Genomic DNA, 13,959 nt, shown 5'->3' with positions numbered 1-13,959 from the left:
CACCCCCTGCCCTGCCCCGCCAACACACACAAAGCCTGCAAAATAATCCATGCCAAGATATAGTTCCTGAACTTTCTTGATAAGGAAAGGACCTTGGAGACATTCAGGTAGAAAAAGCAATTAAGCATAAGAGGGACAAAGCCAGGCTGACTCTCGATTTTTCTCCGGCACTTTTAATTGCTAGAAACAATGGCAATGAAATTTGGAAGGAAGGAAGGGAGGCCCAAACATGTGAATTCCAGCCAAGCTGACTTTCAAATAGGAAGGCAACAGACAGACACTTGCAGCCAAGCAAGAAATCAGGAACCACCGTATCCATGAGCGCTCCGTGGGGAAAGAAAATGAGAACAAGAGATAACCCAGCTGGTAGGAGTTCCTGTCATCTGAGAGATACGTTGGGAGATGGACAAGCTGGTATGAACAGGCTGATGGTGAACATTGAGTCCATTTCAATGTTAGAGTAATTCAAAACAAACGCAAGAGTCACGGTTCTGAAATAGAATGTAAGTTGCAGGAAACTCACTATTGAAAACTAGTAAGTGTGATCACCAGCTGGTGACAATGGACGGATGCTGGAAACATACATACGGGCACAGACATCCTTTTCATCTTTACTCATTCATCGTTCCTTTATTCAACAAATATTAGTCGTGCACACTTACTATGTGTCAGACCCTGTTCTAGTTTCTGGAGATAAAACACGGAACAAGGCAAAATTGAGGCCCTTGTGCACCTCACGTTCTGCTAGGCATTGGGACAATAATTCCTGCTACTCACTGAGTTTGGGGTCCTGTTTTGGATCCCTCGGGGAGCTGTAGAACCCGCCGGCCTTGTTCCTGCTTTTAAGTGTCCTCTCTGCCTGGAATGCTTGTCCCGCCCTTCTATTTTGCTTTGCTGATGCCTACTCCACTTTAAATACTCAGTGTAAGCATTGCCTCTTCCAGGAAGTCCTCCCTGATCTCACACTCTGGCTGGATTAGGTTTCCTTCTAATGTACCCCCTTCAGCCACCTCTCCTTTCCCCTGCGAACTTTTGCGATCTTGATACTTATCACATTTATTGTAGTTTGCTTTTATTCAACCGCCGATTCTTCTAGAAGCTGAGCTATTCAAGGCGCGGGTAATGTTTTTTATGACTTTGCATTCCAAACACAGGACCGGGCAGAAAAATAGGTACTAAATACATTCAATGGATGGATAGATACATTGTTGGCTGGCTGGCTGGATGGAAGGATGGTGGTTGGTAAGCTGGTCCCCCTTGTGCAGTTATCACCCTCCACAGCCCACAGTCTACCTTATGATTGTAAACTACAAGCCCAACCATGTCACATGTTCTAGATCTTTCACCTTCTTTCCATGGTCTGCTCAGTAAAGTCCAAGCTCTTCACTGTGACGTGTACGCCTTCTATGGTCTCGTGTCTTCCTTCTTCTCTAGGCTCAAGCCACCTCTCCAGCCACCTCAGCCCCTGACTCAACACGGAGTAGACGGAAGCACCTACAGGCTCTGAGCTAGAATTACAGCAAAGCCCTTGACATGACCTCTTCTCCGTTTTATGCATTTGCTGACCCTGCTCCCTCTGCGTGGGATTTATTTCTCCCCAGATCTTTTCTCCTCCCATGGCCCTCCCTTCCCTGTATAACGTTACATCTTTACAACTCAAACTCTTTAGTTTGGTTATGTGTTTACCTACGGGTCCCCTGCACCAGCCTGTGAGTTCCTGGAGAAAATCGTCCTAAATCTTATTCAGAACAGAGTAAGATACTATGCCTGACAAAGAATAGGTAGGTTCTCAATAAATACGTCTGAAAATAAAATCGTGGGATAGGCAGAATAATGCCCTCTCAAGAGGTCCATATCCTAATCCCCCCAGCCTGTGACTATGTGACTTCACCTGGCAAAAGAGACTTCACAGATGCAATTAAGTTAAGGATTTTGAGATAAAGAGGTTATCGTGGGTTATCTGGGTAGGACCATGGTAATCACAAGGGTCCTGAACAGCTCGAAGAGGGAGGCACCCCGACCAGATGACACGTGAGGATGGGAACAGGGGTCAGAGGGCTGAGGTTGGGAGCTCTGAAGACGGAGGAAGGGCCATGCCTGGGAAAGCAGGCGGCAGCCTCCAGAAGGAACCCAGCCCTGCTGTTAGCCCACTGAGTCCCACTTAGGACTTTGGACTCCCAGGACTGGAAGACCCTAAGTCTTTTGTTTTTTAAAGATTTTATTTATTGGAGAGAAAGAGAAAGCCCAGAGGGAGAGCGAGAGGGAAAAACAGACTGCCTGACGTGGAACTCGATCCCAGGACCCTGAGATCATGACCTGAGCCGAAGGCAGCCGCTTCACCCACTGAGCCACCCAGGCGCCCTGTAAGATCCTGAGTTTTAAGGCGCTAACTTCGCGGTCATTTGTTACACTAACTTCCCTGCCAGTAGGACCCCAGTGTAAAAGCAGAGACTAACACTGCTGAGGGAGGGTTCCCTGTCTGTCTCCTCTGTGCTCAGCCCGCCACGTCTGCTGTCTCATGGAACGCCCGCGGGCTGAGAGAACGAGAAGTGACTGTCGCGTGAGCAGCGAGTGGCAGTCTGGCTCGGAGCCCCAGGCTGTCGCTGCTCTGCTTGGATAACAGGGGGCAAGGGACCTTCATCTCTGTGATCCAGAGATGCTCTGGTTAACTGGTTCAGAGTCAGTTCTGAGGGAGAATCTAAAATGATTCTTGGTCCTTCCTAATCCAGACTAGAGGCAGGAACCTCTCCTCGCCTCCTCCACTTTGTATCTTCTTCCCTCGGAGGAAGCCAGCAGCCTGGAGCTGTGGCCACCTGTCCTTGCTGGGAGCCAAGTGAGCCTGCAGACAGGTTGGGTCAGGCTGCACCCTCATCCCTGCCTTGCCCCCTCTTCCCCCCCACAGTCCTGGCCTCCCACGGAGGAGGGGAGCCTTTAGGGTGCCAAGGTAGCCTCGGGCACTGGCCAGGTGGGCTGTGGCTTTTCCCAGAAATCTTCACACTGTGCCAACCTTCTCCTGGAATTCGGGCTGCCCACTGTGCCAGACAAAGCTGTGGTTCTGCTACTCTGATCCGCCTCCGCCAGAGCAGCAGCCCCCGGGCCTCGGGGTGGGAGTGGGCTGGCGGGGAGCACCTGCCAACACCCTCTCCAGAGCCGGTGCTGGAGACCTGCGTCCTCAGCGCCCGGGAGCACAGTGGACCAAGAGGAAGTGCAAAGGGCTCACGAACACATGGGAAGTGGGCTCTCCCCGTCCCAGCAATCAAAGAAACACACTTTGGTTACCCACTGAATTCTCAATGTTCAAAATGCTAGTACCCACGGCTCTTGAATGTCCTGCAACACATTTCCTAGAGAGCAATTTAGTGTGGATTTATTATATATTATTTTTCAAATGTATTTCTTATGTAACACTTGCATATTATTTTGAAAGCTTCTTACTCTCTGACCTACTAACTCCACATCTGGGGAATCATAATAAAAAGGGAAGCAAAACCAAAATAAGCATCTGGATAATGATTTATGTAGCAGAATCATCATCGCGGTGTGATTTATAAGAATAAAGAAACAAAAGAAATGCCAAAAATTAGGGGATCAGCTCCCTAAATCTTGGTAATCTCAGTATGTTGAATAATGAAGATTTTTATAGGACTTTATTTTTATTTATTTATAAATAAAGCTGGGGCAGGCAGAAGGAGAGGGGGAGAGAGAGAATCTTAAGCAGGCTCCACCCCCAGCACGAGCCCGACGCGGGACTTGATCTCACCACCCCGAGATCGTGACCTGAGCTGGAATCAAGAGTCAGACATTTAACTAACTGAGCCAACCAGACATCCTGGTTTTTATAGGACTTCAATAAGCATGAGAAATTTTTCTGAAAGGCTTAGGCGAAAATAAAAAACAAATGTGTACATACGGTTTAATTCAGTACGGATACACATGTAGCCACACACACACACACACACACACACACACACACACATTTTTACAAGACTGCACTGGAATGATAAGCTTGGTTATCTCTGTGCTTGGGTTATGGCTTTTATTTTCATTCTTACAATTATCTGTGATTTCCAAAATAACATTATATAATTTTCTGCTACTTTTTTTTAATTAATATTATTTATTTATGTAAACTCCACACCCAGTGTGGAGCCCAACACAGGGCTTGAACTCACGATCCTGAGATCAAGACCTGAGCTGAGACCAAGAGTCAGATGTCTAACCAACTGAGCCACCCGGGCGAGCCCAAGTTAATGCTACTTTTTGTTAGTAACTTAACCCGTCTCATTCGTTCCCGACATCCACCAAATGCCTGCTGTGCAGCGAGCACGAATGGAGTCAGCAGCTAGGCAGAGGGGAAGCCCTAGCGTGAACCCGTTCGAGAAGCTCTCGGGTCATTGGAGGAGGCGTCAGCCACAGCGGACCTAGTGACCCGGAACCTTTAATGAACATCTTTTCTCATAAAAAGTAACAGTCTGCCCATGAGATCTGCCAACAGCGGCCCATTAAGCAACTGGGCCTGGGGTGGGCCAGCTGACCTCACCTTGGAATGGGCCTCAAAGGTGCCTTCCCGGGAAGGACTCCAGGCCTCTCGGGTGGGCCTTTATATTTTTGAAACAAAACCAATCAACAACAGGCAGAAGCATTCTCTGCCTCCACTGTTCAGGGGCCTGGTCCTGACTTTCAGAAACCCAGGTCTGATCTCACAAGGCTCCGTCACAGACCCCTCCCTTGCCTACCCGGGAAGCCCTGGGTGTCCCAGCACCCAGCCCTCCTCCAGTCCCCCTTCCTGCAGTGTAGATGGCTCCCTTTTCCTGGAAGGCCTGGCCCTGCTTATGGGGCATTGAGAGCAGGGTGCAGGAGCCAGAGACCTGAGTATGAATCCAGCTTCACCACTTGCAAGCTGTTCGACCTTTGAGCAAATTACTGACCCCTTTAAAGCTCAAGTTTCCTTGTCTGAAAAATGGGCATAATCCAGTGCTTTTTTCAAGGAGAGGCATCTGTGAGCACTCATCAATTTGAGTATTTCCCAAGAGCCTACCGTGTAGGGGCCATCAAGGCACAGAAGAGGCCGTGCCTGTAAACCACACGCGACAAAAGAAGAAAAAGGGCCCTGATTCGTGGCCCTTGCCAGTGTCCGCGGTGTGAATAATCCCACCGTCATCGATTCCAAGCTATCAACAGTTGAGCGGCTTGGCAAGACTCCTGCATATTTAACCAGCGGCTTTCAGGATCTTACGAGCTTCTTCCCACCATTCATCCCCAGAGGACAAACTTGGTCCCAGTCTTCATGGGCTCCTGGTTTCGTGGGAAGAAACCAAGAACGCTTTGTATAATTACTGAATAGCTATCTGTCCTACCTCTGGACTAGTGGCTTTGTGGTGGCCGGAGCAACTGTTTACTTTGGAGAAAATTCTTCCTCGCCGTATTATCCTCAGTCCAGGCAGATAGTAGGTAACTAATAACATGTGTTAGATGAATGAATAAATGTCTTGAATAAAGAACAAAATGTGTGAAATTGAACTAAATGCAGAGATGGAGAGGAATGGGGAATGAGTCTTTCCATAGGCATCCTCTCTGGGGAAGAGATACCTAGAAATTAAAAGAAACAATACATTTAAAGGATATAGCACAGTGCCCACTGTACAGAAAGTACTCAATATATGGTACCAAATGTTCCCTTTCTTTGTTCTTTGCAACCAAGTATCATGAACACCACAGCTCAAATGGCGCCACTTCCTGTCACAGTCACCTCTGACTTCCTGCCCTCTACTTCTGCCCTCTGTGGAGCCCGCCTCAGTGGACCTGCCACAGCTTTCCAGAGGAATCTTTCTCTCACCCTGGGCCCTGGAGGCTGAGCTGAGACCATTGCACATTTCCTTATCCATGCTCTGGAATGTTCCAGCATGGAGCATTGGGTCTTCTCTCCATCAGAGGTGGCCCCAGGAGCCTGCGGACACTGCGAGGAAACCTACAGGGTTAGAATTGGCTCGTGGGAGGTCACAGGCCTGTTCTGGGCACAGCCCTGTTTATGAAGACTTGGCTAGATTCCTGGCCATCACCTTGGGGAAATCTCCACCAGCCTTGGGGATTCAGTTTTCTAATAGGTAGGAGGATTTAGGCCCAAGAGCATCTGTCCCTCCTTCCAGCCCTAACATGTTATGATGGTATCAGTACACACTCTCCTAAATGTCTTTGAAGTCTTCACGCTCTCTGGACCTCAAGACCAAGGTGTACCTTGCACGTGGCCACAAAAAGATCCTCCAGCAAGAACACACAGTCTAGACCCCTTTGTCCAATAGAAGACAGGCTTGAGGAAGAGGGATGTCCTCCTGACCCTATCACCTCTCTTACTTTTCTCCCCGTCACTCTCCATCTCCCCGATGGTCAGACCCCTAGAGCACTGCCCGCTCCAAGTGGCTCCCAACACATCTCAAGCCAACAAGCATGCCCATATATGCCAATCCTTTTCTTTTTTTTTAGATTTATTTATTTGTTTTAGAGAATGAGCACGAGTAGGAGGGGCAGAGGGGGAGGGAGAGAGAATCCAAAGCAGACTCCATGTTGAGTGTGGAGCCGAGGTGGGGCTTGATCCCAGGACCCTGAGGTCGTGACCTGGGCCAAAGTCAGATGCTTCAGGGACTGAGCCCCCCAGGCGGTCCTGACATCAATCTTTTCTCACTACCCCTTGTGTAGAAGTCCTATCTCTGCTGGAACACAGCTAGCCATGGGGAGCTCCCTACCTTGCAGAATGAGGCTTCCCATTGTCAGGGAGCACTGAGAGCATGGGGTGAGGCCATGAAGCTGGAGAGCAGAGCGGGGAGCCAATCTCTACTGAACGCTTTCTCTGTGCCAGCCACACGGTCACAGCTTTCTAGAAAAATCATCTCCTGACTTGGGGTGGCATGGCTAATTATTCTCCTCTTAGGCACAAGGAAACTGATGCTCTGGGACACTAAGTCACTTGTATGAGAACACGCAGATGGTTGGTGAACCAGCCACCACCGAGGTGACAGTCCCTGGGCCATGTCCACCTTGAATGTGCCCCTCTCCCACCCTGCACACTTATCTTAGAGGCTCTGGGCCTCTGGGAACCCTGAGGGCAAACTCATGCCATTTTTGTTGTCCTGAGACTCAGGGGAAGGGGACCTCCCATTTATGAGGTACTTCTTAGGCACCCCGAATTCTCTCAACTGCTCTCCTTCCTTCGTATCATAGACCGCTCACTCATCCCAGGCCGCAAAGTTAATGGTTTAGAAGCATTTGTTGAATGGACAAAGGCACGTCCCCTGCAGACGCAGACCGAGAGGCTCCGAGAGGCCGGGTGTCCCACAGCAGGTAAGGAGAGCTGGGCCCTGAAACCCAGGCCAGCCGTCTCAGGGCTCAAGCCTGTCTCCACAGGAGGTAACCTGTTCTCAACCTTGTGGGATTTGCCCCCAGCCCAAGGTCCCTGGGGAGACTGGGCCAATCAGCTGTGTTTGGAAAAGACAGGTGTGGAGGCCTCGGGACCCCGGTTACTCATTACCTTTTATTAAACGCTGATATCACCAACCCTCGTAAACAGGCCGAGGGGTGCTAAGTCACCAAAAGGCCAAGCCAGACAAACAAGCACCTTACTGATTAACCAGCCCTGCTGTCCCCGCCTACCAGCTGCTTTGCCATCCAGGGGAGGCCGAAACTGCCACTGCGGCCGAAGGGGCCGAGGCTCAAGGGCTGGACTTGTTTTCAGGCCCAGCGGTGAGGAATCTTGAGAACGAGCAGGCCAAGGGTCCCTTGACTTTGGTGCCAGCTCCTGGGGCTTCCAAAAGTCCCCGCTGTGGGTGTTTTCCAGGGAAGGCACCCCTCGAGTCCTGCTTCCTCTGACCCCAGGAGACCCCCCTGTGGGGAAACTGGCTTTCCTCCCGCCTTGCCCCTGAGCACTTGGGGGCTTGGCTGTCTCCTCTCCCACTGGACCCGGGGCCTCGGCCACCACCTCTTCCCTGGCATTCGAGCTGGATCCGAGGCAGGGACATGACTGGGCAGCGTCCTCTGGCGTGCCTACGATGAGCCCACAAGTCTTCCTGGCTTCACAGTTTTCATGCATCCTATGTGCAGAGAACAGAAAAAGGGGAGGAATCTGATCATTGAAAGGAGCCAACAACCACTGAACAGTTCTGGAATCCCTGAGAGCCCCCCGGCTCTGTCTTAGCTGACGCGTGCATGCATTCCCTGCGGCTGCCCTAACCAACGGCCACACTTGGGGGCTTAACACAACATGAATGTGTTGTCTTATCGTTTGGGGGGTCAGGAGTCTGAAATGGGTCTCTGGGCTAAAATCAAGGTGTCAGCAGGACTCCCTTCCTTCCGGGGGGCTCCAGAGGAGAATGCATCTGCCTGCTGTCCCCAGCTTCCAGAGGCTGCCTGCTACGGCTTGGCTCAGGGCCCCGCATCACTGTGTCACATCTATGTCTGGGACTTCACTTCTCCTACGTCCCTCCTGTACGTGCCCTCGTGATGTCATTGGGCCCACCCAGGTCGTGCAAGATGATCTTCCCATCTCAAGATCCTAAACTTTGTCATATCTGCAAAATCCCCTTTCCACGCAAGCTAACATGGTCCAGGTTTCTGTTAGGACATGGGCATCTCTGGGGAGGAGGCCATTCTTCCACTAAGCATGGTGGGTTTGGGCCTTCTTTGCAATGATCGCTGACAGACTCTATGTCCTAAGGTCACCAGGTTTCCTTCCCACGGACTCACAGGTGTGGGCATTCTGTAGGGCTTCCGTAGGGCTGTCCATGAGAGCGACAAGGAGCACTTGTTGCTGCTTCTGCAGCCTTGGGTCCTGACTGAGCTTCGGCTTCTATGGCCCACCATGACTGCTCTCTCGGCCTTGGGTTTGGGACTAGACTTGGCCATGCCAAGGTTACCAGGGACCTTGGAAAAACTAGTGCTGCCTTTGACCCTCCATTGCCCCTTGCACAAAAGGGTCAATGCCATCTCCTCCCCAAAGCTATCATGAGGACGGGTGGAAGTGGTAAACTATAACTCAGATAACTCAAACACCCATAAAGGCTTCCTTGCCCTTTGGAATGAGGGTAAGATCTCTGGAGAATGCAGCCCAGTCCGGCACTCCCCGGCTTACGTCCGCCAGGGGCTTCGGCAGTACGTCCATCTGAGAGCAAGTGCCCTCCCAACGCCTGTGGACACTGCACGGTCCAGCCCTGGCCACGTGTCACCCTCACCCCAGGGTGTCCACACTGGCTGCTCCAGTTCCCTGAACGTACCAACCAGACCCGCCTTCTGGGACATGCCCTTGCTTTCCTTTCTGTGCAGAGCACGCGTCCCCAGCAGTGTGGACCGTCTTGCCCTTTAGATCTTAGTTCAGGTCCCATCTCTTCAGACAGGCCTGACTCACCCACACAGTAAGATCGGCTCCCCACTTACTCCCTGTCACCGTCACCGTATGGCTCTTCTTTCCTTCATCCCATTTGGCTGGGCACCCAGTCGACCACACCTGCCTGCTTCCTTGATCTGGGGTGTGGCCTTGGGACTGTGCCCTTGATTATGGCATGGGCAGGGGTGATGTGCTGTTTGCAGGGCTTGCTTATAAGAATCTCCCCCATGGTCCTCTCTGCTCCTCCATCCCTGTCTGTAAGGCCGGTGGGTCCTGGTCGATGGGGAAGCCCATCGCATTATCGTAGAGCTTGTGCCGCGAATCAGGGAAGACGTGATAAATACCCAAGCTGGATTTCTCTGCAAGTAAGAAATGCATTTCTAGTGTGTGAGGTGCTGAGATTTGGGGGTTGTTGGCCAAGGCTGACATTTATATTTGTGTTTACTGTCCATCTCGCTAAAATGCCCACTCTGCAAGGCAGAGCCCCGGGCTGTCTGGGTCCCTGTTGTTGTCGCCTCGGCTTCTGGCGCCATCTCTGGCACAAGGTAGGTGGACGACCAAAGCCTGTCGAATGAAGGACTAGATGAGTGAATAAATAAAATTGGCCTGACTCCCCTTCCTACACTCAGAAAAATCCAAAGCCCACCCCAAGTTTTCGCAAATTCCCAGGAACTTGGGATCCAGGGCTCAAAAGTCGTGGCATTTTGCCACCCTTTCTGCCAGGTTCCTTATGTCTAGGTGTCTTCATTCCATCTTACTCGCATTAGGACGGGTGGCACGTGGAGCCCCATCCCTTTCTGTGTGCCCGTGGGAGACAGCACGCACACAGGTGTGCACGCACGCGCCGGCCCGAGGCCTTGGCTGAGGTCTGTGGAGGGCAGAGGACGGCATTCACCCCACAGCCGTGCACACAGCTTCATAGGAAGTCAACAACTCGGTTTCAATCTCTAGTCCCCCCCAACACACACACACACACGTCCTTCCAGACATTTCCACTGCCATTTCAGCCCCACATGGTTCCAGCCGCCTGTGAGTTCCCTGGTTTCTGTTTCCTCCTCCTCCTTTTCTCTCTCCGTCTGCTTGCAGCATACTGTCCTTTTTTCCACGGTTGCGACAATATCTCCCATTGTGCACACTCTTCTCTGTGACCTTGCCACCCTCCCAGAGAAGCACCAGGTCCCCACCTCCTGACTCTGGGCAGTCCCCTAACTGCGTCTCCCAGAGAGAAATGAGGGAGTAGTACTCATTTCGGAGCCCAGGGCATCAAAGGCATGGTGACTTCTGCCTCTCCCAGGGGGACCCTTGGCTTCTGGAAGCCTGGGCTGACGTGTGAGAAGTCCGGCTCTCTAGAGACCACCATCCCATGCAGAAACCCAGACCACATAGTGAAGCCATGCTCAAGACTCTGGTGGCCAAGGCCCAGCTAAGGCTGTCTCGGCCGCCAAGCTGGCCAGTGCAGATGTCTTTGGATGTTTCCAGCTCCCTGATGTTGTGACATTCTGCTGGGTATTCCCAGCTGAGGCCCAGGCATCGTGGATCACACCCAAGCCACCCTGGCTGGGCACCGACCCCATGTCCAAATTCACGACTCACTGAATCTCTGAGCATAATAAAATTGGGGGTTTCCACCACCAGGTTTGGGGGTGCTTTGCTATCCAGTAACGTAGAAACTGGAACGGCTCTTTCCTGCTGTCTCAGAGGCACACACACACACACACACAAAGTTCCCCTGATTTTCTTAAGCCTGGCAAGCCAGCCATCTCTTTTGTTGCTTGTCTCTGCCCTCGGGGTCTCAGATTCCACTCCAAGTGGCTTGTTAAGGTATTTTTTCTAAATAAAACTTCTCTCTGAGAGGTGTTCAGATGCCAGCAATTAAGATAGCAAAGCGTTTTATCTCTGCCAAGTGTCTGAACGCTTGGCCCATACATAGGCTCAATTAATGTTGGTTTGAAATTCTGTATTCTTTTTTGAACTCCCGGGGAGCTGGAAGGTGAATAAAAGGCTGGGGTAAGGGAGTAACTTTTGGATTCCAGAAATAGGCGTTTGGCTCAGGCTGGCCCCGGCATTTGTGTGAAGCAGTCTCCAGCAACAAAATAGCCCTTATCAGGAAGTTTAAGAGAGACAATTAATACAGAGAAGCAGGTACAATGGTGTCTGAAGCGTTGAGAAGACTTATATGTAGGGTTGCCAGATAAAAGACAGGAAGACTAGCTAAATTTGCATTTCAGATAAGCAATGAATTTTTTTTCCTGTTAAGTATGTCCCATGCATATTTGGGAATATTTATTCTTAAAGAAAGGATACGTTGTTTATCTGAAATGAAAATTGAACTGGACATTCTGCATTTTTATGGACTCGTCCTGGGGCTCTTTGAGGCATCCTGGAGCTCAGCAACAGAGCAAGCATCCATTTCTAGGGTGGAGGACAAGGGAGGAGGGACTGATACCAGGGTCAGGGGGCTGAGGCTGCCCCCTGGAGCTGGCACCCTGTCAGAGGCTGCCAGGCTGGGGCCGGGACCCGGGAGGGGCAGAGGGAGAAAAGACCTCGCTCCCTCCTTTCTCCTGCTCTCTCTCCCTGCAGCATGGGCCAAGGAGCCTGGGCAATGTAGTTTGCAAGGCTCAGCCCTCAGGGACAGAGTAGACAAGGGTCCTGTGTCCGCACTACCCATTTCATCATGCTTATCAAAAATATATCAGACTTCTTCAACCATTTCTTGAGTTCTCACAGTGTTAGTGCGTCATATTAAGCAATTCATAGGCATTTTGTCATTCAATCCCTAACCAAACTATGAGGAAAGCACGATTCTTTTCTACATTTTACCAGTGAGGACATTGAGCCTCAGAGAGATTGAGAAATGTGCCGCATGCCACAGAGGAAGTATGTGTCAGGCTCAGGACTTTCCTACAGCAGCAGAGGGTGCTTCTGCCCTCTGGGCAGGTAGGGAGAAGGGTGGGAGTCAGAGAACGGGGTGGGGGGGACAGCACCCATTCATCCAGACTGTTGGGTCTGGAAGGGGCGCCATCTTGATCCACGTCCACATGCTTTGGCTAAGGCCTGAAATGCTTTCTCATTCCCGCTCTTCCTGAAGGCATCAAATCCATTTGCTCTTTCCTTCCAACACCCCAAACATACATGTTGGCAGCCATGCGGGGGAGTAAACAGCAGAATATAATCGATAAGAGCCTGAGCCCTGTAACCAGGTGGCCAGTTCCAATCCTGGCTTTGGCATTGACTAGCTCTGTAACTTTGGACAAGTTACTGAATCTCTGTGCCTGTTATTCTTCATTTATACAAGGGGGCTGATGAAGATGATGGTCTCCGTGCTGATGATGGTCATGGCGGTGATGGTGATGGCAGTGATGGTGATGACGGTGATGGTGATGGCGGTGATGGTGATGGCGGTGATGGTGATGACGGTGATGGTGAAGGTGATGGCGGTGATGGTGATGACGGTGATGGTGATGACGGTGATGGTGATGGCGATGTCTACAGAACAGTCATGCAGACTGTCCACTGGTCTAGCCTGCTTCTATGTGTAACGGGCCAGCAGCGGCCCTGCCCATGGATATGAAGGTCCAGTGAATTCATCCATGGGAAACACTGGTACAGTGCCTGGCCCATCGTCTGCACCTGATAAATGTAGGCTATTATTATATGTGTTCCAGAATCAGCTAAGCACAGGACCGTGTGCTAAGCTCTGAGGGTACAAAGCTGAAAGTCTCTGTGTACCAAGCGACAGGGAGGTGAAAGGGACAGGGAAGCATGGCATTTTAGGAGGAGTTGGTCTTATAGAGAACACAGGAAGGGCATCAGAGGTAGGGTGAGCCAGGACAAAGGCATGGGAGAGAGCAGACCCACGTGTGGGGGCGATGGTGAGATGTGGGGGACAGGAGAGCATATGTGGAGGGAAAGAGGGGAGAAGGGGTAACTCAAGACACAAAAGGCAGGAGAGGTTGGCCAGAGCCCAATACCATGGGTCTCACTAGCAACTCTGGCTGTCAGGGTTGGCAGAGAAGACTTCAAAGTCAGGGGGTCATTTGTGCAGAGCAGACGTGCAGAGCTCTCACAGTGGCCGGGACAGGCGGGCAGGAGCTCGCTCGAGAGAATCGCCCTCCTCAAAGAGAAGCCTGTCTTAGCCCAGGAACACCAACCCCATCCTGCCTCCGCCACCCCTGCCACCCAGCCATCACTTTGTCACGCCCCGGCTGGCACACCTGGTAACAAGGCTTCCCGCGCACCCCCACCTATGGAACTCCTTGCCCCAGGTCAGTTTTGTATTTGAACAGAGACCGTCCAAGCCTCACGAAAGACAGCTATGCTCTTCGTTGTGGGGCCTTGGATAAGTCCCTGCACCTTCCTAGAGGGGAGCTGGCGGCCTCGGCTCTCCGCTCTGTGCGGGAGCCATAAGCAGCACACAGCACGGGGGGCGCAGCTGCAGGAGGGGAAAGCAGATCGGGCACAGTGCACACGATTTCCGGGCAGGCCTGAACTCTAGTGCAGAGTGCCCGCCGTTCCAGGCTGGTCCTCCTTCCCCCTCCACGTGGGGCCCTGGTCCCAAACTCTGCTGACCTGAGTCCTTGGCCTTGGGA

The sequence above is a fragment of the Ailuropoda melanoleuca genome, chromosome 6 (assembly GCF_002007445.2).
Source record: "Ailuropoda melanoleuca isolate Jingjing chromosome 6, ASM200744v2, whole genome shotgun sequence".
Taxonomy (NCBI): domain Eukaryota; kingdom Metazoa; phylum Chordata; class Mammalia; order Carnivora; family Ursidae; genus Ailuropoda; species Ailuropoda melanoleuca.
Note: the sequence above shows the minus strand (reverse complement) of the source record.